We start from the raw sequence: 25,092 nt of genomic DNA, 5'->3' as shown, positions 1-25,092 counted from the left end.
ACACTGGCTGGAAGGATGGGTGGGCAGCAGGCCTGAACGGGGATGGTGTGTGGTGGAGGCAGAACATGAGAGAGCAAGGGGAGACAACGTGGGTGCCAAGGACAGGCCTGGGTTTTTGTATTTTTTAAATTTTTATTAATTTATTTTTTTAGAGACAAGGTCTCACTACGTCGTCCATGCTGGTCTTGAACTCCTCAGCTCAAGCCATCTGCCCACCTCAGCCTCCCCAAGTGCTGGGATTACAGGTGGGAGCCACTCCACCTGGTCCAGGCCTGGGTTTTACAGATGTAACTTTGGTTGCCCTGTGAAGGACGGGATCAACGGGCCTGAGTGGGCGAGGATGAGTGACAAGGAGGCAGTGCTGTTCGGGCAACTGTGAGGCAGCCAGGACAGCGGCAGTGGAGAGAGGGGTACAGACCTGGGCTATGTCTACCAAGAAAAGGCAGTGCTCGCTGATGAGTCAGACACGGGCTGAGGATGAGGTGGTGTCAAGGATGACTCCGAACCTGGGCCCAACACAGTGCCATCTTCTACACGCGGAACCCTAGAGGAGCTCCAAAATGCCAGCTCCCAGAGCTCTTTTTTCAAGAGCTCAATCTTGAAAAAGAGAAAAGAGAGAGAGAGAGAGAAAGCCAGAGGAATCCCTCTCCCCACGCTTAAGGCCTGCTGCAGCAAGTAACCCAGGTGGGGTGGGAATGTCACAGTGACAGAGCAGCGGAACAGGACAGAGAACCCAGAAACAGATCTACACCAACATACCTAGCTGGTTTCAAAAATTTATTTTTATTATGGTAAAATATACAGCATATTTATCATTGTTAACCGTCTGTAAGTATACAATTCAGTGGTATTAAATACATCCACAATGTTGTATAACCATCACCACCATCTATATCTAAACATGTTTATCATTCCAACAAAAACTATGTGCCCATTAAACAACAGCTCCCTGTTCCCCTCAACCCCTGATAACCTCTGTTCTACTTTCTTTCTCTCTATATATACATAAACATATATTTTATTATTTATTTACTTAGAGACAGAGTCTCTCTCTGTTGCCTGGGCTGGAGTGCAATGGCACGATCTCAGCTCACTGCAACCTCCACCTCCTGGGTTCTAGCCATTCTCATGCCTCAGCCTCCCATGTAGCTGGGACTACAAGCGCCCGCCACCACGCCCAGCTAATTTTTTATATTTTTAGTAGAGACGGAGTTTCACCGTGTTATCCAGGATGGTCTTGATCTCCTGACCTCATGATCTGCCCGCCTCGGCCTCCCAAAGTGCTAGGATTACAGGTGTGAGACATTGTGCCCAGCCTATATACATATATTTTAAAAGAGACCAGGTCTTACTATGTTGTCCAGGCTGGACTCAACCTCTTGGGCTCAGGTGATCCTCCTGCCCCTGGAATAGCTGGGACTCTACGCATGCTTTCTGTCTCTTTGTGTTTGCCTACTCTAGGTCCCTCATACAAGTGGAATCATAGAGGATTTCTCCTTCTGTGTCTGGCTGATTTCACTAAGCATAATGTTTTCAAGACCATCCACATGATAGCTTTCTACCCAAAATTTCATTCCTTTTTATGGCTGAATAATATTCCATCGTGTATATCATCTTTTGTTCCTCCATTTATCCACTGATGGACACGGGGCTGTTTCCACCTTTTAGCTCTTGTGAATAATGCTGTGATGAGCCTAGGTGTACAAATATCTGTTCGAGTCCCTGCTTTCAATTCTTTTGGACGAACAGTTGGGAGCGGAATTGCTGGGTCACGAGGTAATTCTATGCTGGACAGCGGCAGCACCATTTTACATTCTCACAAGCAATGCACGGGGCTCCAATTTCCCCACATCCTCCCAACACTTGTTATTTTTGTTTTTTTGACAGCAGCTATCCTAGTAGGTGTATCTCATCATGGTAACTGATTCTTGTGAAAGAAGCCTAAGCAATTCAACAGAGGAAAGACAGGATTTTCAACAAATGCTGGCTGGAACAACTGGACATCCATATGCCAAAGGGAAAAAAAAAAGAACTTTAATCCAAAACTTATACCTTGTACAAAAATTAACTCATAATGGATCACAGACTTAAATGTAAAACTATGAAACTTTAATGGAAAAAAAAAAAAAAAGCAGGCAGGGTGTGGTGGCTCACACCTGTAATCCCAGCACTTTGGGAGGCTGAGGCAGGCGGATCACGAGGTCAGGAGTTCAAGACCAGCTTGGCCAATATGGTGAAATCCTGTGCCTACTAAAAATACAAAAATTAGCCAGGCATGGTGGTGGGCACCTGTAGTCCCAGCTACTTGGGAGGCTGAGGCAGAAGAATCGCTTGAACCCGGGAGGCAGAGGCTGCAGTGAGCCCACTCCAGCCTGGGCAACAGAGTGACTCTCTCTCAAAAAAGAAAGCAGAAGAAAATTATTTGGTACCTAAGACAGGGCACAGGGTTCTGAGACCTGACAGCAAATGCACAATCCATAAAAGAAAAAAATTAATACAAAATTAAAAACTTTTGCTCTGCAAAAGTCCATATGAAAAGTATTAAAAGACATGCTACAAACGGGGAGAGAATATTTGCAAACCACATATCTGACAAAAGACTAGTATGTAGAATAAAGATCTCACCAGGCACGGTGGCTCACGCCTGTAATCCCAGCACTTTGGGAGGCTGAGGCAGGTGGATCACCTGAGGTCAGGAGTTCGAGACCAGCCTGGCCAACATAGTGAAACCCCGTCTCTACTAAACATACAAAAATTAGCTGGACGTGGTGGCACATGCCTGTAATCCCAGCTACTCGGGAGGCTGAGGCAGAAAAATCGCTTGAACCCGGGAGGCGGAGGCCGCAGTGAACCGAGATCACACCACTGTACTCCAGCCTGGGCGACAAAGTGAAACTCCGTCTCAAAAAAAAAAAAAAAAAAAAAAGAGAGAGAGAATAGATAAAGATCTCATATGAGAAACTGGTGGGGCTAAGAAAAAAAAAACAACAGTGAAAACTTAAAACTCAACAGCCAAAAAAAAAAAAAAACCCGAAAACAATCCAATAAGAAAATGAGCAGAAGACATGAAGAGACCTTTGACTGAAGAGGATACACAGATGGCAGATAAGCACATGAAAAGCTAATCAACATCATTACCATTAGAGAAATGCAAATTAAAGCCACAATGAGTTATCACTGCACACTTATTAGAAGAGCTAAAATAAAAAATAGTGACAACACCAAATGTTGGTGAGGATGCGGGGAACCTGCTGCTGGTGATAATATAACATGGTACAGCCACTCTAGAAAATGGTTTTGATGGTTTTCTTAAAACACGCAACCAGCATGCTGCCCAGCAATTGTACCTCTGGGTATTGGCCCCAGAGAAACAAAAATTGACATTCACACGAAACCCTGTTTGTCAAGGTTTATAGTGGCTTTGTTTGTAATAGCCAAAAAATTAGAAAAACCCAGATGTCCTCCAATGGGAAATGGTTAAACAAACGGTGGGGCATCCAGACCACGGAATACTACTCAGTAGTCACTATCAGCACAATGTGGATGCACCTCCAGAGAATCATGCTGAGGGGATAAAGTCAATGCAAAAAGGGTGCATACTGGGTGGCTCCATTTATGTAACATTCTTGAATTGACAAAATCCTAACAATGGGGGAATAGACAGATGAGTGGTTGCCAGAGGTTAGGGATGTGCAGGGGAAGGGTGTAGCTATGAGAAGGTATTACGAGGGATCCTTGTGACTGAATGGATGCTCTGTACCTTAACTGTATCAATGTCAGTTGACACTCTGGTATCTGGTACTACAGTCTTGCAAAGTGTTACCATTGGGGAAAACTGGGTAAAGGCACGCCAGACCTCCTCTCTGTATTATTTCTTTCTTTTCTCTTCTCCTCTCCTTCTTCTCTTCTTCTCTCCTTCCTTCCTTCCCCCCTCTCTCTCTCTCCCTCCCTCCCTCCCTCTCTTTCTCTCTTTCTTTTGCAACAGAGCCTTATTCTGTCACAGGCTGGAGTGCAGTGGTGCCATTAACAGCTCACAGCAGCTTCAACCTCCCAGGCTCAAGTGATCCACCTCAGCCTCCCAAGTAGCTGGGACTCCAGGTGCACAGCATCACAGCCAGATAAGTTTTTCTATTTTGTGAAGAGATGGTGTCTCCCCAGGTTGCCCAGGCTGATCTCGAACTCCTAGGCGCAAACTCCTAGGCACAAACAATGTTCTGCAAACTAACCCTGCTCCTCTTTCAGGCCTCAGCTCTGAAGTCTCCTCCTCCAGGAGGCCTTCCTTGATTTCCTAGGCTGGAGCCAGGGCCTCCTACAGTCCTCTGGGTCTTCTCCCATCACAGCTGTCACACTCTGGTCTGTGCTTTCCAAGGTCACTCTGGTTTGTCACTGCCTAGTACCATGTCTGTCTCCATGTCTGTCTCCCTCACTGTATTATAAGCTCCATGAAGGCAGGACCTCAGCCTGACAGGGCTGGACTCAGAGGAGGCAAAAAGTGACTATCAACAAAAATGAGTGAATGAATGGCAAGCAAGACAAAGATACTAACAGCTAAGGCTCATTAAGAGGCTTCCACACACTAGCTTCTACGAGCGCTTTGCATGGATGAAATAACACTTACACAATTCCATTTTACAAATGGGGAAACTGAGGCCAACAGAGGTGGGGCAGGGGTCAACACATGCCCAGGGCCATCCAGCTAGAAGGTGGCGGAGCTGGGTGGCAATCCCAGGCCAGCTAGATATAGAGCCTTTGAGAGTAAACTCCCCGCCAGAGGGCCTCCCCAAGAAAGGCTGTGTGAGCCTGGCTAACAAGGCGGGTGAGGGTGGGGAGTGGGCGGGCGCTGGGGGAGGGCGGTACGGGAAGAGAAGAGGCCCTCCTGTCCCCAGCTGCTGATCCATGCCCTCCTCCAGAGAAGGCCCCTCCGTGGTGCAAACAGGCCCCAGGCGGCACCAGCGCCCCATTACACCTTACATAAGCTCAGGGAGGGCCCCTTCACATCACGGCTATAACTGAGTCCCATGTGGTGCCCTAGGAAGCTAACGGCGCTCTACCACTTCCACTGGAGGTGGCCGCCTCAAACCCACGTGGAGCAGGGGGCTGCAGGCCTGGGTGAGAGGAGCCCAGAGCATCCTCCTGGGGCCCCCCCAAGGCAGAGCTGCTTTCCTCTGGCCAGGGGTGGGGGTGCCCTGACCCCCGTTGGGAACTATTCCTCCTGGCACACAGCTTCATTACTCCACCCAGAGAAATCTCAAGAACAAAATACTGAGAGAGTTGCAGCCAAGTGCCGCCGGCCTCATACCATTTACACGCAGTTTAAAATCCTGCAGAACAATGCCGGACACTGTTTAGGGAAGCAGACGCAGGGCCAGCGAGGCCTGGGGCCCTGGGGGAGGCACCTGGGGGCTGCACCCACAGCAAGCGTTTTGTCTTTTAGCTGGGCAGAGGGCCTGAGGGTGGTCAGCAGGTGATTCTCTGTTCTCTTGGGGGTGTCTGAAATCTTTCACAATTCACCAAAAAAGAGGTAACAATGGAAAGAAAGGGAGGAGAATGTTTTTGTTAGCACTGGGAAGGGCAGGTGGAGGAGAGGGCTTTCAGGGAGCTGGTGATGCCTGTCTTCTTGATCTGGGTGGTAGTTTCATGGCTGTTTGCTTTATAATTATTCATTACACTGAACATGGAGGTTTTATGCACTTTTCTGTACACGTCAGATTTTACACCACCATGCAGGAAAAACCGGGAGAGCGATCCTGACAACTGAAAGCTTTCTCTGTATTTGCATGTGTCTGCAAACAGTCTCTCCTCATTTCTTTACCGTCTCTCTCTTTACAATGAGCACAAGTGCACACACACACACTCACACACACAGGCACACTTCCCAAAGCTTTAACTTCCACCATAATCACAGCAGCATCCTCCGGCCCCTTGTAACTCCTGGCCTGTTTCCTGCAAGGAAGACAAAGGCCGGGAAGCAGCCGGCCCCTGAGCCCTCGGACTCAGGCCACAGCAGTCAGGTCTCTCCACACACCACACACCAGGCACTCTCAATCCTGCTCCAATCCCAGTCCCCAGGAAGCCCTTCTGGCCTCCGGAACAAACCCAGATCAACAAGTCCCTGTCCTGGGGCACCACAGCTGGTCACCCAGAGTGGAAGGAGTTATTACTGAAGATTTGGGTCAAGCATCCCCCTGGCAGGGACAGCTTCTGGCTGGCTCATCGGTGCCCCGTGCTGGAGACAGGACAGCAGCGAGACCACTACAAAGTGTTACGTGCAGTCTCCATCCTGGTGTAAAACAAGGCAGTGAGGAGGGTGCTGTTCACACCCTATTTTGAAGAGAATGAAGCTCAGAGAGAAGACGTGTCAGCCCTCAGTCACACGGCGAGTGTATCAGAACTGGGATTCCATGGCAGGTCTGACCAAGACCAAAGTCCACTCACTTAACCATACCTATCTAATCTAATCTAATCTAATCTTATCTATCTACCTATCTATCTATGTATCTATCTACCTATCTATCTATCTTGAGATAGGGTCTTGCTCTGTCACCCAGGCTGGAGTGTAGTGGTGCAATCAGAGCTCACTGCAGCCTCCAGTTCCTGGGCTCAAGCAACCCTCCCACCTCAGTCTCCTGAGTAGCTAGGACCACAGGCACATGCCACCACGCCCTTTTAAATTTTAAATTATTTTAAAACAATAATTTAAAAAATGTTTTGTAGAGCGGAGGTCTCACTATAGCCCAGGCTAGTCTCAAACTCCTGGGCTCAAGTGATCTGCCCACCTCAGCCTCCCAGAGTGCTGGGATGTGAGCCACTGCGCCCAGTCATTTTCTTTCGTTTATTCATTCATGCACTCAACAATTCTTTTGTTTTTTTTGAGACATCTTGCTCTGTCACCCAGGCTGGAGTGCATTGGTGCAATCTTGGCTCACTGCAACCTCTGCCTCCTGAGTTCCAGCGATTCTCCTGCCTCAGGCTCCCAAGTAGCTGGGATTACAGGCACCTGCCACCTCGCTCAGCTAATTTTTTTCTATTTTTAGTAGAGATGGGGTTTCACCGTGTTGGCCAGGCTTGTCTCAAACTCCTGACCTCAGGTGATCCACCCACCTTTGCCTCCCAAAGTGCTGGGATAACAGGCGTGAGCCACCACGCCCAGCCTTTTTTTTTTTTTTTAATGCTTCTACCCAATGAGCAATGACTCCTTAATATGCACTTAGCAGGTGCCAGGCACTGTTCTAGGCACCGGGGACACAGCAGTGAATAAGACAAGAGTCTCTGCTCTCCTGGAGTTGACATTCTAGTGGGAACACAATATACAAGTAAACAAGTGGGAGAAGGGACAGAGAGTGACAAGGTGCTCTTTCAGAGGGCACAGTTGGGGAGGTCTCTAAGGGTGTGGTGTCTGAGCAAAGATGGGATACAGGTGAGGAAGCCATGTGGAGTACCGGGGAACAGCACTGAGAGTGGAGGCATGGTCAGTGAGGAGGCCCCCAGGACTGGAATCCGAGTGGCTGGAAGGGAGTGGAGAATGGAGCAGCTGAGGTCAAGGAGGTTTATATTAAAATGCAGAAGCGGAAGGGCAGCTCCCAGAGGCCCAGTCACCACAGCCCAAGGGACGTATGGCCACCATCAGGCTGTCGAGAAGGAAGCAGGTAGAGAGGCTGGGAAAGCCACCCAGGGTGACACAGGCAGCCAAGGGTAGAGCTGGGGTGGGAGACCACTCTGTTCTGAAGGTGTCACCACCATGCGATACGGAAGGGGTTGCCAAGGTGGGTGGCAGCAGCTCTCAGCTGGAGGCCTGTGGCCCTAGCAAAGCATGAACCAGAGGCCCACATGTTAATGCCACTGGTTTACTTGAAGCCGGGGCACCCAGCCCGTTGCTCCCAATCCCCGGGGGGTGGGGAGGGGGGGACCCGAGCCTCAGTCCTTTGGTCCCTCCCGCCCTACTTCTGCTGGATCTGGGTACCAGCCTTACTAGGATTGACTTCTGAGTGTTCTTCTCAACCCACTCGCTTTTTTTAAAAAAAACTAAATTTTTACTTCAAAAGTGAACTTGACAGTCACGCAGACATTTAAGTAATTCTGATGCTCATCCAAGCACCACCTAAGAAAGCGTGCTTGCCAGAAGAAACTGAACCTGCATCAGATCGAGCCTCTAGACCTAAGTCCTAACTTACAGGAAGCACAGAGACAGAGAACACGTGCAATGACACCACAAGGATGTATCAGCTGGCTCCAGACTGCGAAACTCCAGGACAAATGGCCTAGGTTGCCCGTAGAAAAACTACCACAACAAGCACACCAAAGAGCTGACGCCAGTATCTGAGCATGACGGCGCACACCTGTGGTCCTGGCTACTCAGGAGACTGAGGCAGGACGATTGCTTGAGCAGGGGAGGTCAAGGCTGCACGTGAGCTCTGATCGCTCCACTGCACTTCAGCCTGGGCGACAAAGGGAACAAAACAAAACAAAAAAAAAAGAGGTATATCAACCGGACGCAAAGTGTAGACCTTGTCTAGACCCAAATCAAACAAATGGGCCGGGCGCGGTGGCTCACGCCTATAATCCCAGCATTTTGGGAGGCCGAGGTGGGTGGATCACTTGAGGTCAGGAGTTCCAGACCAGCCTAGGAAACTCCGTCTCTACTAAAAAATACAAAAATTAGCCAGGTGTGGTGGTGGGTGCCTGTAATCCCAGCTACTCGGAAGGCTGAGGCAGGGAGAAGTGCTTGAACCTGGGAAGCGGAGGTTGCAGTGAGCCGAGATCGTGCCACTGCACTCCAGCCTGGGAGACAGAGTGAGACTCTGTCTCAAACAACAACAACAAAAAACAAATGAAAAAGGATTATGGCAGGGTACGGTGGCTCACGCCTATAATCCAGCACTTTGGGAGGCCGAGGTGGGTGTATCACTTGAGGTCAGGACTTCAAGACCAGCCTGGTCAATACGGTGAGACCCCATCTCTACTAAAAATACAAAAATTAGCCAGGCATAATGGCACTTGCCTGTAATCCCAGCTACTCGGGAGGCTGAGGCAGGAGAATCACTTGAACCCAGGAGGCGGAGGTTGCAGTGAGCCAAGATAGCACTACTGCACTCCAGCCTGGGTGACAGAGTGAGACTCTGTCTCAAAAAAAAAGAAAAAGGATTGTAAGACAACTGGGGGAAGTATGAGGAGACTGAGGCAGGCTTGTTTCAGAAAAGTGTAGAATATTTCTGGCTATATGACGTTTGGGATTTGCTCTGAAATAATCAGGGAGGTGAGGAGTGCAGGCACAGGCGACAAGGCCTGGTCACACCTGCTACCTGCTGAGCTGCTGACAGGGACCCCAGGAGGGCACGAGACCATTCTTCTGAGTATGTGTGAACATTTCCATAATACAAAGGTGTTCAACATTTTACCAAAGGAAATGTGACCTCATCGTAATGGCAAAGAATTATGGATCACTCACCCTGTGAATCCTAACTACTAAATCCAAGCACAGATCCTGCCTCTCTAATAAGTGTAATGGTAATAAGAGTACTAGTAACCAGAATGGCATAATGACAGTGGCCCTGTTCTGAGCATCACACAGCGGACTCACTTCATCCTCCCAGCAACGCTGGGAGGCAGCAGGAATCATTATCCTCCTGCTCCAGATGTGGGAACTCAGAAACATCTGAGGCTCAGGGCCTCGCCCAAGGTCAGAGGATGCTGTGCTGGAGCAGGGAGAGGCTGGAGGTGGAGCTGGACTCCTGAGCCCTTCCCTGGAGAGGGGAAGGGGGAGAGGAGGCAAGGGGAGCCCTCAGCCCTCAGTGAGTGGTGACATACAGGACCACCGGCTATCAGTCCCCGCTAGTCCTATCAAATAATAAAGGCTCTTGCAATGTAATATTCGCCTTTTTAGCACAAACCTTTGTTGCAATTAAACTACTGACCGACAGGCAGTCCTACCCGCAGGAGCTGAAACGTTAACTGGCAGTAGAGGACTTCCGGGACCGTAGAGGTGGCTGGTGTCACAGGGCATGTCAGAGTCAACCCGTGGGGACAGTCCTCCCTGCAAGCTTGCAGAGCCGGCCCTAGCCACCCTTGGACTGTCAGTCAGATGGCGTGTTGCCCCCAGCCCCAGACTCCAGGTGTCAGGAGCTGTAAGGGAGGCCAGCGTGGTGACATCAGCATCCTTCCCCTCAGAAGGATGTCCTGGGCCTGCAGAACCCATCTCCCCTCTGTGGTTTCAGCCAGATCCTGCCTCAAAACATAGAAACCTGGGAAGTTTCTGCCAGGGCAGGAGGGAAGCTGAAATGCAGGGGGGTGGGGTGGGGGAGGGAGATAAGAGGCAGAGAAACAGGGAGAGAGACAGAGGCGAAATGGAGAGGGCCCAGACAGACATCTGGACAGACCAGAAATGGGAAGATAAGACGGTGACAGAGGCTGCACCGCCAAGCTCGAGGCCTTCTCTGGGCCTCAGTTGCCTTGTCTGGAACACAGGAATCACAGTCACATGTCCCCGTAGCGTGCCAGGACTTAACCCCTTCATGTCAGAAGCCTAGAAAAACACCCAGGACATGCCAAAAGCTAAAACACGTTTGCTGCCCTTCCTGCAGGCCAGCAGCTCTCACCCCAGCTCAGAAGCATGTCACAGTCGCCAGGGGAGCATTAAAAAACCCCAAGGCCGAGACCCCACAGCTGTAGAGTCAGCTTCAAATGGTCCGGCTTGGACCCCTGCAGTGACCCCCACCCCGGGTGACCCTAAGGCACAGCCAAAGGGTGAGGAGATTGGGGAGTGGGCAGGAGGACGGATCCAGCCCTGAGACCTGGATGGGGGAGGGTGTAAAGAGAGACTGAGACAGACTGATGGAGTGGGGGAAGGGCAGTACCCAGAAGGCCCTGGCTGGCTCACCCTCCCCCACTTAGGACCATCAGGAGTCTGGGGCCTGCTGAGGAATGCAAGGAATGAAGCCAGGCCTGGCACAACCATCTCCAGAGTCCCCTCCCCCTTCGCAAACTCCCAGGAGGCGTTCCTGGTCCAGCCGCCTCCAAGCCATCACTCAGTCCTCCCTGAACACCCCTTCCCAGCCCCCTCCTTGGAGCCCAGGTCCTGAACCCTTTATCCCGCTGGGTACCCTGACACTGGCCCAACTCAGGCATCCCCCTCAGTGTACTTCTCAGTGTCTGCAGGCGGAGCAGCAGATGAACAACTGTGATCCCGAGAGCTGGGAAGGGGCCGCGAGGCTGATCACCAGCTCTGACAGGAGGGAGGCCTGAGGAGGCTTCCCAGAGGTGCTGACCTTTAAGCCGAGACCCAGAGAACAAATGAAGTCCGAGCACTCCACAAAGGCCAGCGAGGCTGGGGTGCTGCAGGAAAGTGGGGAGGGGCGGGCCCTGCCAAAGCTGCTGGAGGGACAGGGCCAGTCCCTCCCCAGCCGGCCATGGGCTGTGGGGGATGATGTGAATCAGGGGAGGAATTGGCTGTAATCTCCATCACATCTGCTGCCCTCCACCTGTCACAGCGCAGAGGGGGATGGAGAACCCCCCACTGACCCACTGGAGGGTGCTGGGGTATCCCCATATCCTGCCACCCCCACAGAGTAGGGCTAGGTCCTGGCTCCTTCCTGCCACGCTGTGGGGAGACCCCAGCTGAGCTGCTTCCCGCATCCCAGAGCCTGTTCCCTAATAATTAAACCGTAAGCTGATTAGTCAAGGCAAACCTTTAATTAGCCCTTGAAATCGTTCAGGAAAATTACAGCCTCCTTTCTGGGCGCCCTGCCCACCCTCCGCCAGGGTCCAGGGGCGGTGCCAGGGAAGAAGCAGAGAATGGGAGAAGTGGCCTCCTGCCACCGCCATGAGGCCCTCAGCCAGCAAGGCTAAACCCAGGGTGCAAGGCATCTTGTGGGAGTGGAGGGTACAGACTCCCTGCCACATCATGAACTACCCTGGGAAAAACTCCACAAGAGGTGGGCAAGGCCTCAGCTGGAAAAGTATGAATGAGAAGACATAAACAAATGGAGAGACATACCACGTTCATGGATTGGGAGACTCAGTGTCGGGTGTGTGCGCACGAGCACACGTACATACACTGACAGTATGCTTGTCTAATATTTAAAGGGAATTACAAAAAGTCAAGAATGGGCTGGACGCCCATTACAGTGGCTCATGCCTGTAATCCCAGCACTTTGGGAGGCTGAGGTGGGCAGCTGGCTTGAGCTCAGGAGTTTGCGACCAGCCTGGGCAACATGGTGAAATCCCATCTCTACAAAAATACAAAAAAAAAAAGTTTGAGAACAGGATGGTCAACATGGTGAAACCCCATCTCTACTAAAAATTAAAAAAAATAGCCCATTAGCCCAGCGTGGTGGCGTGCACCTGCAGTCCCAGCTACTGAGGCTGAGGCAAGAGAACTGCTTGAACCCAAGAGGCAGAGGCTGCAGTGAGCCAATCTTGTACCATTGCACTCCAGCTTGGGTGACAGAGCAAGACCCTGTCTCAAAAAAAAAAAAAAAACCTCAGGAATGGCTAAGACACCAGGCACAGTGGCTCACGCCTGTAATCCCAACACTTTGGGAGGCCAAGGTGGGCGGATCACAAGGTCAGGAGATCGAGACCATCCTGGCTAACACGGTGAAGCCTCGTCTCTATTCAAAATACAAAAAATTAGCCAGGCATGGTGGCGCATGACTGTAGTCCCAGCTACTCGGGAGGCTGAGGCAGGAGAATCGCTTGAACCCGGCAGGCAGAGGTTGTAGTGAGCCAAGATCGCGCCACTGCACTCCAACCTGGGTGACAGAGTGAGACTCTGTCTCAAAAAAAAAAAAAAAAAAAAGGAAAGTGACCTGAACTGGCCCTTCCTTCACAGGAGTCTGGAAGAACAAATTGAAAGCTGCCCCACCTGACTGGCTACCAGAAAAACACATCAGACCACAGAGGAGACACCACCAGCTCTACTCTAGTTTGCAAAATGGGCGAAGGACTTAGCATTGGTGCCCCCCTCACCTCCTAATCTGTGAAATGGGTCACACGGGTGCAGCTACCTCCTGGGATTTCAGGGAGGCCCAGGCAGCAGCTTGGGAGCACTGGCCGGGGCACAGGGTCGGCACGCGCAAACCCTCCATTCGTCTTTCCTATTCATCACCCTGAAGAGCTTCCCGGATCTAGAATAAGGACTCCCCGGGCCCAAGGTCACACCAGGCCTTCTCCTGCCTCCAAGCAGGGGTGCCCCAGATGGCTCCAGAGGCCAGGCTCCAAACGGGTGGCAACTGGGTCTGTTTATCCACCACCGCATCCCTGGAGGCCACACGGGTCAGCACTCCACCAAATTTGTTGGAAAAAAATAAACAATCACATTTATATTTATGTGTCAGGCACCAGGATAAATGTGTTAGGAGCAGAACTTCAGGAACGTCCAGGAACACCTGAAGCAGCCACCTTCTAGAGAGGAAGACGCTGAGGCAGACAGAGGCCCAAGCGGCTGTCAAGACTGGAATCCAGACCAACCCAAGAACCGACCTACCTGTCTTCCTTCAATTCCTCAAAGGCCCCCTGCACTCCCCCGCCCGGAGACCTCTGCAGTGGCAGCTGCCTCAGCCTCTTCCCTTAGTTGAGGCCAAGTTCATCCTTCAAGTGGCATTTCCTCCTCAGGAAAACCTTCCTGGTGTGCCCCACCCAGGGCGGGTCCCCATTAGACGCTCTGGCAGCCCAGCTTACTACAGTTCAGTCAGTCAGTCAACCAGCATTTACTGAGAGACCACCACACCCCAATCCCTGAGAACACAGCAAGGGGCAGGGCAAGGCCCTGTGGTTCTACCCCTACCCCCATACCCTGAGGCTACGTTATGCCAGGAGACAAAATAAACCAACAGACCCACACATCATAATGTAAGTAACCATCATTAGTGTTACCGGGGGAAGGTGCTAGAGGGAGTGTGACAGGGGCTGCTCCTGGGGACCCATGGTCAGGGAAGAAACATCTCCCCAAGGGGGCCACTGTCAGCAGAGGCTGCCTGAAGGGAGGGAAGGAGGGTGCTGCCTGCCCAGGGGGCAGCAAGAACAAAGGCCCCAGGGTAGGACCCGCCCAGAATGTTCCAGGAATGGCGGCAGGAGAGGAGGGAAGCGGGGCAGGCAGGAAAGTGGCCAGGTCGCCTGGGACCTTGCAAGCTTCTCTCCTGGGAAAGGTGGAGCCAGGGGAGGGTTCCTGCCCTGACCAGGTGTGCATGGCTACCTCTGGCTGTGTGGGGACAACTGTGGGGACAGTGGGGGAGGAGGGAGCAGGGAGCACGCCTCAATGGTCCAGGAGAGAGATGACAGTGGCTTGAACTATGGGGCGACGAGGAAGGAGGGTAACAAGGAAGGTGGGTAACGAGGAAGGGGGATGATGAGGAAGGGGGGTGACAAGGAAGAAGGGTGATGAGGAAGAGGGGTGACGAGGAAGAGGGGTGAGGAGGAAGAGGGGTGACAAGGAAGGGGGTGGCGAGGAAGGGGGGTGATGAAGAAGAGGGGTGACGAGGAAGGGGAGTGACGAGGAAGATGGGTGACGAAGAAGAGGGATGACGAGGAAGGGGAGCGACGAGGAAGAGGAGCCCGCAGCACCAGGTTACAGTCTCACGTAGAGTGACAGGCTTTCCAGACACTTTGGATGTGGCGTGGGGGGGGTGGGGGGGGCAAGAGAGGAATCAAGGTGACAGGGTGCCAGATTTGGAGAAGCCTAATCCCGAAACAAGACAAGGGATGGGGGTTCCTGTTCCCAAAATGGGGTCACTGTGGGAAGATGGGGGCCGGGAGCCTCCAGCCCGGCTTATCTTTCTGTCGCTCTGCAGTCAAGGTCTGTGTTCCCACCGGACTGAGCTCGCGGAGGGCTGCCTGTTGTTTGGGTTCACCCCTCGATCGCTGGGCCCCAACACAAAGCTGGTGAAAGAATACACGCTTGGGCGGGGCGCAGTGGCTCACGCCTGTAATCCCAGCACTTTGGGAGGCTGAGGCAGGTGGATCCCTTGAAGTCAGGAGTTTGAGACCCGCCTGGCCAACATGGTAAAACCCTGTCTCTACTAAAAATACAAAATTAGCTGGGCGTGGTGGCACACGCCTGTAATCCCAGCTACTTGAGGGGTTGAGGGAGGAGTATTGCTTGGATCTGGGAGGCGGAGGTTGCAGTGAGCCGAGATTGCGCTGCTGCACTCTTGGAGACAGAGCAAAAAAAAAAAAAAAAAAAAAAGAATAAGCACTTGACTCCTGTCCACAGAATGGGTGAGAGTCGGAATGGACAGGAGCAAGGGGAGGACAAAATAACATGAGGGGCTCAGCCCGATAATAACCAGTGGTGTTACTTTTGCAGGAAAAAAGAATAAAAATGTTCCAAGGTCAACCAAAAAGTCTTACAGTACCAAATGTTGGCGAGCAGCTGGAGCAACTAAGATCCTCAGTCACCACTGCTAGGAGGATACACAGATTCGACCACCTTGGGAGGCTGTGTGGCAGCGCCCACTAAATCCGAAGCTACCCTACCCCCTGCCCTGGGCTATGCACTCCTGGGTATATTCCCCGAAGAAACGCAGGCACTGGCACCTCAGCAGATGCTACAAAGAGATGGCTCGCACCAGCGCAGCAGGAGATGGAGAAACAGAATATTATACGAGGCTGGGCACGGTGGCTCATGCCTGTAATCCCGGCACTTTGGGAAGCTGAGGTGGGTGGATCACCTGAGGTCAGGAGTTCAAGACACGCCTGGCCAACATGGTGAAACCCCCTCTCTACTAAAAATTAAAAAAAAAAAATTAGCCAGGCATAGCGGTGTACGCCTGTAATTCCAGTTACTCGGAAGGCTGAGGCAGGTGAATCGCTTGAACCCAAGAGGCAGAGGCTGCAGTGAGCCGAGATTGCACCACTGCACTCCAGCCTGGGCGACAGAGCGAGACTCTGTGTCAAAGAAAAAAAAAGAATATTATACGGCAACAAAGATGAATGACTACAGATACATTCAGCACACAGATGGATCTCACAGGCCTAAGGGCGAAAGAAAGCACAGACAAGGACATGGAAGATTCCATTTATGTCAAGTTCAAAAGCAGGCAAGATGACATTCTGTAATTGAAGGATGCATACCTCATGGTAAAAACTATCAGGAAAAGCAAGGACACAGTGACCACCAAGGTCAGGAGAGCACTCACGACTGTGGTCGTGATGGACAGGGGTTATGGGCAGGCGGCTTTTGGGAGGTTGTGTTCTGTCTTTACCGAGGTGGTGGGGAAGCGTTGTTCACTTTGTAATTCTTTGCTAAACTTACCTGTGCATTTTATGCACTTTTCTGTGGGCATATTATAATTGACAATTATTAAAGATTTTTTAAAAGCAGTGGAGTTAGAAGCGCTGTGTATATATATAGCATTTCAGAGTCAAATAACGTGGGCCCAGGCTGCAGTGGAAGATTTGCGGGGAAGGGACGACAGAACTATGGAGGCCCCTGTGGGTGGCAGGGAAGGAGGGTTCCTCGGGGGAGAAGGACAGGGACCTCCTGGGGGGAGGGCAGGGAGGGGTCTTCACCTGGGGACGGTCTGTGGAGGGGCCAGTGGCCCGCAGGGTCCTACTTTCTCCCCACGCCCAGTGCTGACCGGTGACTGTGGGCACAGTGAGGGAGGGAAGGGAAGGGGAGGGGGGCTGGCACCCCACTCAGCCCAGGAAGGCCGGCCGCCTTCCGCCTCTGGGAGTGAAGTGCTGGGAGGTGAACTCAAAACCACTGCACAATGCCGCTTTATCAGGAGTTCCCAGGACAGGTGGTAGGAGCAGGGAGGGCCCGGGAGGGGAGCTCTCTAGGTGAGGACCCCGCCCACCCGGTGCTCCCACCCTTCAAGGTGTCTGCTCGAAAGCTCCTGGGCAGCCTGCCTGGAATGCAGACAGCAGAAGGGGGGTGGGAGAAGCAGGAGGGAGAGCTTTGTAACCCTCGGGCTTAGCCCCGGGCAGCAGGGGAAGCAGCCACAGCGATTACGAGCCAGGTCTCCAGCATCCAAATCCCAGTTCCTCTTGCTCTGTGACCGGGGGCAGGTCCCCCAGGCTCTCAGTCTCCTCCCTAGAAAAGGGAGATCATAAGAACACGTGTGTCTTGGAGTTGATGGGAGGGTCCAATAGGTTAGTTCACAGAAAGCACTCCAACAGTGCCTGCTCATATTAATAACACGGCTATTGATGACATAGCTATAACACAGCTATTAGTAATGCAGCTAACAGTTTTTGAGCACTTACTATACATTTTGCCTGCCGAATATACATTTATATCCTCAAAACAACTCTAAGAGTAGATATCATTGGCACCCTCATTTTACAGATGAGGACACCCGAGCACAGAGAGGTGATGTGACTTGTCTGGGGTCACACAGCTAGTAAGAGAGAAAGCTGGCTCTGGAGGCCAAGCCCTTGACCTCTTCTGTGTCAGACGGGTTAGGAGCTCCAGAACGGAGCCAAGGTTTGAGCGCCACATCTGCCACGTATTTGCTGTGGGATTGCTGGCCTGTGCCTCAGTTTCCCCTTCTCAGAGAAAGTAAAATTATCAGGAATAGACAGCTCCAAGAAAAGGAAGCTCAAGATGGCTTTCAACAACACAAAGCTGTCCCACTTTGCTCTGATTAAAATCAGAACCACAATGAGACTGTTTGTCACCTATCTGACTGGCAAAGGTGAGAATGTCAGGTGACACCCGTCTATTCCAGCAAGGGAGTGAGGAAACCCCAGTGTCATCAGATACTGGGGAGTGGGAGTGTGAGCCGGACAACCTCCCCAGCAGGGTGAAAACACTACCGGCAAAGCTAACGGGGCGCCTGTCTCAGACCACGACGCCACAAGCTCAGACTCACATCTAGAGACGTGCGCACAGCCACACTCAGGTGGGCGCAGCCCTGTTCACAGCACGGAAAGACGGGAACGGCTGTGCTGTCCGTGGGGGCACACGTGTGCGTGGGACACTTGAGGCGGCACTCTGTGTCCTGACAGCGAGCTTCAGAGTGGGAAACGCAAAGCACAGGACAGAATATAAACATGGGAAGTCCGCTCCATTTGAGTAAAAACAAAAGGGAGGGGCGGGCACTTGGGGGAATAAATATTTCAAGAAAGAAAGAAAAGAAACCGGGGGTGATGATGCCATCTCTGGGAAGGGCCTGGCAGGCGGGTGGTAAAGAGATTTGCTCGTCCCTGTACATCCTTTTGTGCTGTGTGCAGTTTTTAGTGATTATTTAGGGGAATAGGTAATGCATGCACATGGAGGAAAAACGTGCTTTCTGAAAATTAAAACACGGGAAAAGAGAAATGAGGTTAATAACACCTCCTCCTCAGGGTCTCTGGGTACAGCCACATGACCATGCTCACAGACTCACAGCACACGCGTGCCTGGCACGTGGAGCTGGGACCCCGGGGGGCTGGGGTTATTACAGCTCACTACGGGATGAGAACACAGAGGGGGACAGGGTGCAAGGGGCAGAAACCGTCAAAAGCACCAAGTTCAACATTTACCAAGCGCTTACTGCGTGCCGAGCATCGGGCTAAGCACGATGCACACACATGATCTTCCGCCCTCCCACAGCCCTGAGAGGTGGCCACCAACTCCCTGTAACAGGTGAGGAATCAGAGGCCCAGGGAAGTTCTGTCTCTTCCCCAGGGGCTCCCAGCTAGTGGGAAAGGCTAAGGGATGTGTGTGGACTGAGCAGCCCTGGCAGGGAAGTTCCACTGCCCCTCGGGAATGGAGCAGGTGACCTCCCAGCCTGGGGAGGGTCAGGGCAGGACCGGAGGGCCCCAGGAGAGAGGCTTCAGTGAGCGGTGGCCTCTGTCGTATCCGCAAGAGCTGGCTCCCCTGGGATGGGAGAGTGTTCCCCTTCTCACCCTCCTTGGCCCCTCCAACCTTCCTGTGGGCCAAGGCGTCTGGCAGACAAGAAGCCTTGGCCCCGGATGGGTGACTAGGCGGGAAGGGTCCCACTTCCCTGGCCGTGACTTGGAAGGAGGCTGCTTCCTGCTGGCAGCATGTGAGGGGCTGGGCTCGGTGATGGGAGAAACAGCTGCTGGGGACACCCCTGACCGGTGTCTGGCCAGGAAGTCTGGCTCACCATGAGCCAGTGGGACGAGGAGTAGATGAGAAAGGAAAGGGAGGCCCTGAGGGAGGTAGGGACCCAGCGCCCAGAAACTACCCAGGGAGCTTCTGTCAACAAAGGAGCCTGGGTAAGAACCAGCTGAACAGGAATCAGGCCCGTCTGGTCCAAGCCAGTTCCAAATCACGGGAGGGCAGCCCCAGTAATCAGTGACACTGAAGCCCAAGGCTTGGGGTTCAATCCTACCTCTGCCACTGCCTGCTGTGTGACCTTAGGCAAGTCCCGTACCTCTCTGGGCCTCCTTTCTCATCTCCAGAGTGAGGATGATACTAGCACCTACTTCACAGGTTGCTGTGAAGATGAAGTGAGGTAACAGGGGTAAAGCGCTGATGACCTCGGCTGGCATGAGGACACTCCTCCATCACTGTCCCCTCGTCCTCTCCACCCTCTTCTGCTTGGACTGTCACAGCAGCCTCCCCACAGCCTCCCTGTCCCCACCCCCTGTGATCCGTCCCCCACACAGCAGCCTGAGCAATCTTTATAAGGGGAAAACCAGATGTCGCTAAAGCCTCTGATGACTTCCCATTATGCGCAGAATGGAATCCACACACCCCACCTGGCTCTGCTAGGCCCTGCTGTATCCAACACAGCCTCCAAGCCTCTGACCCCACCCCCTGCTCAGCCACACTGGCTTCTTTTTTTTGCTTTTTTACTTATTTAGTTTATATTTTATGTATTTCTTTAACTGCTCTTTGCAGAACAAGGCTACCACACAGTCAGGGTGCACAGGGTAGCCTACACTGGCCTATCTGATGATCCTCGACCATCCCGAGGTCATTCTGACCTCAGGGCCTTGGCACTTCTGTACCCACGACCTGTTACCTTCTTTCCACCTCCTTCCAGCCTCGCTCATATTTTCTCATCAGTCAGATGTCATCTTATCCAGAAAGCCCTCCTCAACTCCCCACATTGGGTCACATGCCTCCTCCGGCTTCCTACGGTCCCTGCGCCTCCATCCCAGTCCCAATCCTGCTCTGTGCCCCTCCCCGCCATCCGGCCCCAACCCCTCTGCCGGGGTTTCCCCATCCCACCCTGACCCCTCTGCCTGGGTTTCCCCATCCTTCTCTGACCCCTCTGCCTGGGTCCCCGCCCCCATCCCGCCATGACCCCTCTGCCTGGGTCCCACCACCCCACCCTGACTCGTCTGCCTGGGTTCCCCCATCATCCCGCTTTGACCCTTCTGCCTGGGTCCCCCCCACGTCCCGCCCTGACCCTCGCCTAGGCCTCTCCTTCACAGCCCTGGCCTCTCTGGGCTGTCACCGTCTGGGGACAGCAGGTCTGTCTCCTTCACTGTACTATAATCTACAGGGGCAGAGCTGGGCTGTGTTGGTTACCACTGGGACCAACAGTCAGATACACAGAAAGAATGTCACAAGGCCTCACCCATCCTCCAACTTTCACCTCCGTCCTCCCTGCCTCCCTCCTGAGAGGTTCGAATCAGTATAGTTCTCTTTCCCAGCTGTCACCCCTGGCACCTGCTCCCAAGGGCAGTTGGGGCAAAGCTGCAGTCACCGTCCTGGATGCCCAAGGGGGTAAAGGTGAAAGCCCTTCCATCCTGCCTTCTCCTCTGGGTGTAGGGACTCAGTGGGGACGAGGTCCCAGCTGAGCCAGTTGGGTGAACCATCTCCCCATCTGTTTCCAACCAGCCTGGTGGGTGGGTGGGCCCATAAAGCTCCCATTCCATGACCGAGGACATCGTTTCAGCGAGGGCCACAAAGCTGCCCAAAGCAGGACTGGGAATGAAGGCAGCCCTGGAGCCTGCTGGGGAGCACAGTGGTCCAGCCACTGGGGGCGTGACTTGGCAACCGCTAGGAAAGTGGGGAGCTCCCGCTTTTCTGCTACTAGGCATATGCCAGAGAGACTCTGGCCATGGTGTACAGGAACACGCGTTCCAGAAGGCCCATTACCGCACTGTCACAGCCCCAACGGACCACCTCAGTGGCCATCAACAGGTGAACAGGCAACTCCTGTGTGACACGATCACAAAAGGAAATACCAACAGGAAAAACAAATGGCCTGTCCCAGACCTACGCACATCCCCACTGAGAGAGATCCAGACTCCAATGCTCAGCTCAAAGCGGGGTGCAGGTGTGCACACCTGTAATCCCAGCTACTCCAGAGGCTGAGGTGGGAGGATAGCTTGAGCTCAGGAGTTAGAGTCCAGTCTAGGCAACAAAGCAAGATCCCATCTCAAATATATCTATAATGTTGAACAAAAACAGCAACTTGCAGAAAGGCATGTTTATGGTGACACCATTTATCCGAACTGTGAAACAACGGTGGTCAGCCCCTGCTGGCCATAAGAACTGCCCAGGGAGCTTCCAAAAACCTAAGGCCGGCCCCAGCCCAGACCAAGTAAGTTGGAAGCAGAATTTCCATGGCGGGCCTGGGCCAAAGCATCTTTTCAAAGCTCTCCAGGGAGTTCCAATGTGCAGCCAGGGGCAAGAGCTGTTGCTCTACTGTTGGTGAATACATCCAAGGGCAGTAAAAGTATGAAAGGCTGCAGAGGAATGGTGACTGCCACACCCAGGACAGAGGCTGCCCCTGGAAGGGAGGGAGGAAGGGGGTTGAGGAGGAGACCCTTGGCCTCTAACTGCATCACGGTGTGTTCTGTCCCAGGCCAGACGATGGTCGGATGCATGAGTGTTTCATTATACTGAAAGCCCTGCTTTTTCCCCTAGCCGAACGTGTATTGAAGGAATAAAACTGGCAAATAAGAAATCATTTGACCAAGTTCCCATGGCTGGTAAGTGACAAAGGAAGGACCTGAATATGGGTCTCCAATGCCCAAACCCTATCCTTCTTTATCTGTGCCAAACCCTGAGACACTGAGTGAGCTGGCACTGCAAGGCTGGGAGGCTGGGCCAGCCTCAGAAGGCTGCCTGGCAGCGTGCCAGCTCCCTGACCCTGCCAGAGCCAGGTGGGGATGGGGTGGCTGCCAGAGAAAGCCAGGAGGCAGGTGGAGCGAGGGCCTCCACCGTCTCTGAGGCCCTCCCCAGGCAGCGGTGGGGTGGCGGCAGCAGCAGCAGCGGCAGCAGCAGCAGCAGCAGCAGCAAGACTAATGTTTACACAGCAACTACTGTATGCGGGGCCTTGGGCCAAGGCTCTCTAGCCTGCATCCTCACAGTAATTCTATGAGGCAGCGCTAACGCTATGCCCATCTTGCAGAAGTGGAAACGGAGGTCCTCACACACTCTGTGAGTGATGGGCCCAGCACTGCTTTCTGAACCACGCTCCATCACGGCCTCACGCAGCTCCACACATACAGGTACTCCTCAGCCCTCCCCTGCTCCCACCGTCCCTCCCAGGCTGAGTCCCCTCAGGGTCTCGCCCTGAACCTGCACAGGCTACGTGTTGCCCCAGATCCCCAACTGTGCACCCGAGCCACTCATGCCAGGGCCTCTGCACACACTGCTCCTCCTGCCTGGTGAGCCCATTCCCAGCCCTCCTCCCCATCCTTCAGCGCCTTCCCAGGGGAAAGGGACTCAGGCTTCAGCCCAGGGTAGGGGCACTCTCCCTGCTCTCTGAAGATGCCCTTGCAAGCCACATCACCGTTTGTAGAGATGCAGCCTTGTGTCACTGGCTTGGGGGCTGGTTCCACTCTGCTCCCACCGGGGAACTGAGTGCCCTCTGAGGCTAGGGGCTCTGTGGATCTCGTCCCCTGCCACACTCCCAGCACCCGGCATAGTGCCCAAGAGTCAACCCCCAGCAATGTCACATCCTCTGCAGGCCAGGCAGGGCTTCAGTGGGGACCGAGGCAAGGAACCCCACAGAGCAATTCCACCATGCACCCTAATAATTAAGGTAAGCAGGGAGGTAAGAGCTGGGCAGATGACAGAACAAGACCCTGCAGCAAGTGCGAGCCAGGGTGGTCCCGGGCCAGCTGAGAGTGAGCGACCTGTCAGTGACAGAGGGCAGGGTGGGGAAAGGATTCCCAGCAGAAGGAACAGGAAGGTCAAAGACCAGGCGGGAGGCATGGGCCTGGAGCTGGAGAACAGCAAACGGGCTGGGGAGAAATGGGCAGAGCCATACGAAGTGAGGTGGGAGTGACTGAGGACCACAATGAGAGCTTAGGGTTTTAAGAACAGTGAACACCCCGCTCTGCCCAGGGTACCACCCAGGGACACTCTCCCCAGTCAGAAGCCCCGTTGGACTCCCTTGCTCGGACTCCAGACCACCCACAAACACCCTACTCCCATAGGCTCACGGGAATTTTCCCTGCCAGATCACACCCTTCCAGGGCAACCAAGCAGACAATCCAATCTGCCCAGGGAGTGGCTCAGCCCTGCCCAGCCCCCTGCTTCCAGGAGAGACATAATGGCTGGCACCGGACAATGTGGCGACCAGGGGCAGGAGCCCTGGAATCACCCAGGCCCAGCTTTGATTTTAACTCTGCCTTCAGCAGAAGCTTCTGAGCCTCATTTTTCCCGTCTGTAAAGTAGGTTCATCTTGAGCACTCACTTCACAAGATTGCAGCAGGAGTGTGCAGCAGGGCACACGGGGCGTGGAGCACAGTGTGAGCCCTCATTAAACATTAACTGACATTATGATGATTTGAGAGGCGGTCGGCCAGAGCAGGGCTCTGGGCCAGAACTCCAGAGATAGAATCCCAGCGCACAACTTATGCATCGGGTGACCTTGTGCAAATCACTTAACCTCTTAATACCAGGTTAAGACCCCCTAAGACTATAGTGAGGACTGAATAAGCTAATACAAGTAAAGCGTCAAAAAGAGGGTCTAGCCCATAGTGTTTCACGAGTGTTTGCCATTATTATTTGTGGGAGGGTTCCCCCTTCTCCTGTCACCAGGAAGCATCTCTGACCCCGCCCCTGGATGCCCCGCCCCCCCCGTCCCCGGCAATACGCCCTCCTTGGGTTTTAATTTTTGACTCTGGGAAACAACTGCCCCGCTGTCAGATTCTCACCTTTGCACCTTCTAGGCACGCCCCAGCTTTGAACCCCTAAAAGACGCCCCCGAACCTAAAACTCATTCATCTGCTCCGCTGGGAGCAGCTTTAAACCTCCAACCTGGCGCCCCTGGGGCTGTGACCTCTGACCCTCGTGGGGGCAGCCTTTCCCTCAAATTATTAACTTTGACCCTGCCTTTTTTGAGACTCGCCCAGATCCCCTCGAATGCGCCCCCACTTCGAATTTCAAACTTTGCACTCCCCTTCGCCACGCCCCCTTCGCTGGTTTGATCCCCGACCTCCACTACACCTCCCTCCAGTCTGCATTAACCCCCGACCTCTCGGACGCGACCCTTCCCTCCACCAGTGACCTTTGACCCCGGCGGCCCCGCCCCCCTCCTCGCGGAAACGCCGTCCCGCCGCCAGCGCCCGGCCCACCGCAAGCCCCTGGCCGGACCCCTTATCCTACCGGCTCGGCGCCGCAGTCGCTCGCGGCCTAGCTGCTCGGCCTGGAACTCCGCGCCCTCGAGCCTCCCTCAGCTCTCTTGCACCGCCGCTACCGCGGCCACTGCTGCCGCCATGTTGAATCCCCAACGAACATCCGGGGCTTTCCCCCCTCACCGCCCACCAGTCCCCATAGCAACGTGGCTGACCGGGCAGTGGGCAGGGCCATCGCGGGGGCGGAGTCAGGCGCCTCTCAGGGCCCGCTCCAGCCTCCGATTGGTACAGAGCGTCCAATCAGAGACCTCCGGGCAGAAAACGCCAAGTGGGGATTGGAAATTTTGGAAAAGGTGCGGGAAGGCTGGCTCCCGGCCCACTGAGGTCCTTAAAGGGGAAATGACTGTTTTCGTGTGATACCGATTTTCTAACTTCCTCCCAGAAGGAGTTAGGGGCTGGGAGAGAGTAATGAGTTAATGGGCAGAAACAGTTCTTAAGCACTTTCTAAGAGCCAGGCACCTGGATAAGTGCTTTACTTGCATTTTCTCGCTGCATATACAACCCTGTGGTATAATATCATTAATACCCATTTTACAGATAAACTGAGATTCAGAGGGTGAAATAGCTGGCTTAGCATCATAGAAAGAAGGTAATGAGTTT

General features: G+C 53.4%; 1 protein-coding gene across 4 annotated transcripts in view; it reads right to left on the bottom strand.

The window, feature by feature from the left end:
- PAK4 (p21 (RAC1) activated kinase 4) overlaps nt 1-24,638 on the bottom strand; it is a 53,184-nt gene extending 28,546 nt beyond the window's left edge. Inside the window, exon 1 of one of the 4 annotated variants that reach the window (XM_054462644.2) lies at nt 24,464-24,638. The gene's annotated coding sequence lies outside the window, so the exon portion shown is untranslated. The remainder of the gene's footprint in view (nt 1-24,463) is intronic. The other 3 variants (XM_054462645.2, XM_054462640.2, XM_054462639.2) reach the window with 3 other exon arrangements.
- Between the last annotated feature and the right edge of the window lie 454 nt (nt 24,639-25,092).

The sequence above is a fragment of the Pongo pygmaeus genome, chromosome 20 (assembly GCF_028885625.2).
Source record: "Pongo pygmaeus isolate AG05252 chromosome 20, NHGRI_mPonPyg2-v2.0_pri, whole genome shotgun sequence".
NCBI classification, from domain to species: domain Eukaryota; kingdom Metazoa; phylum Chordata; class Mammalia; order Primates; family Hominidae; genus Pongo; species Pongo pygmaeus.
Note: the sequence above shows the minus strand (reverse complement) of the source record. Positions and strands in the feature narration are given on the sequence as shown.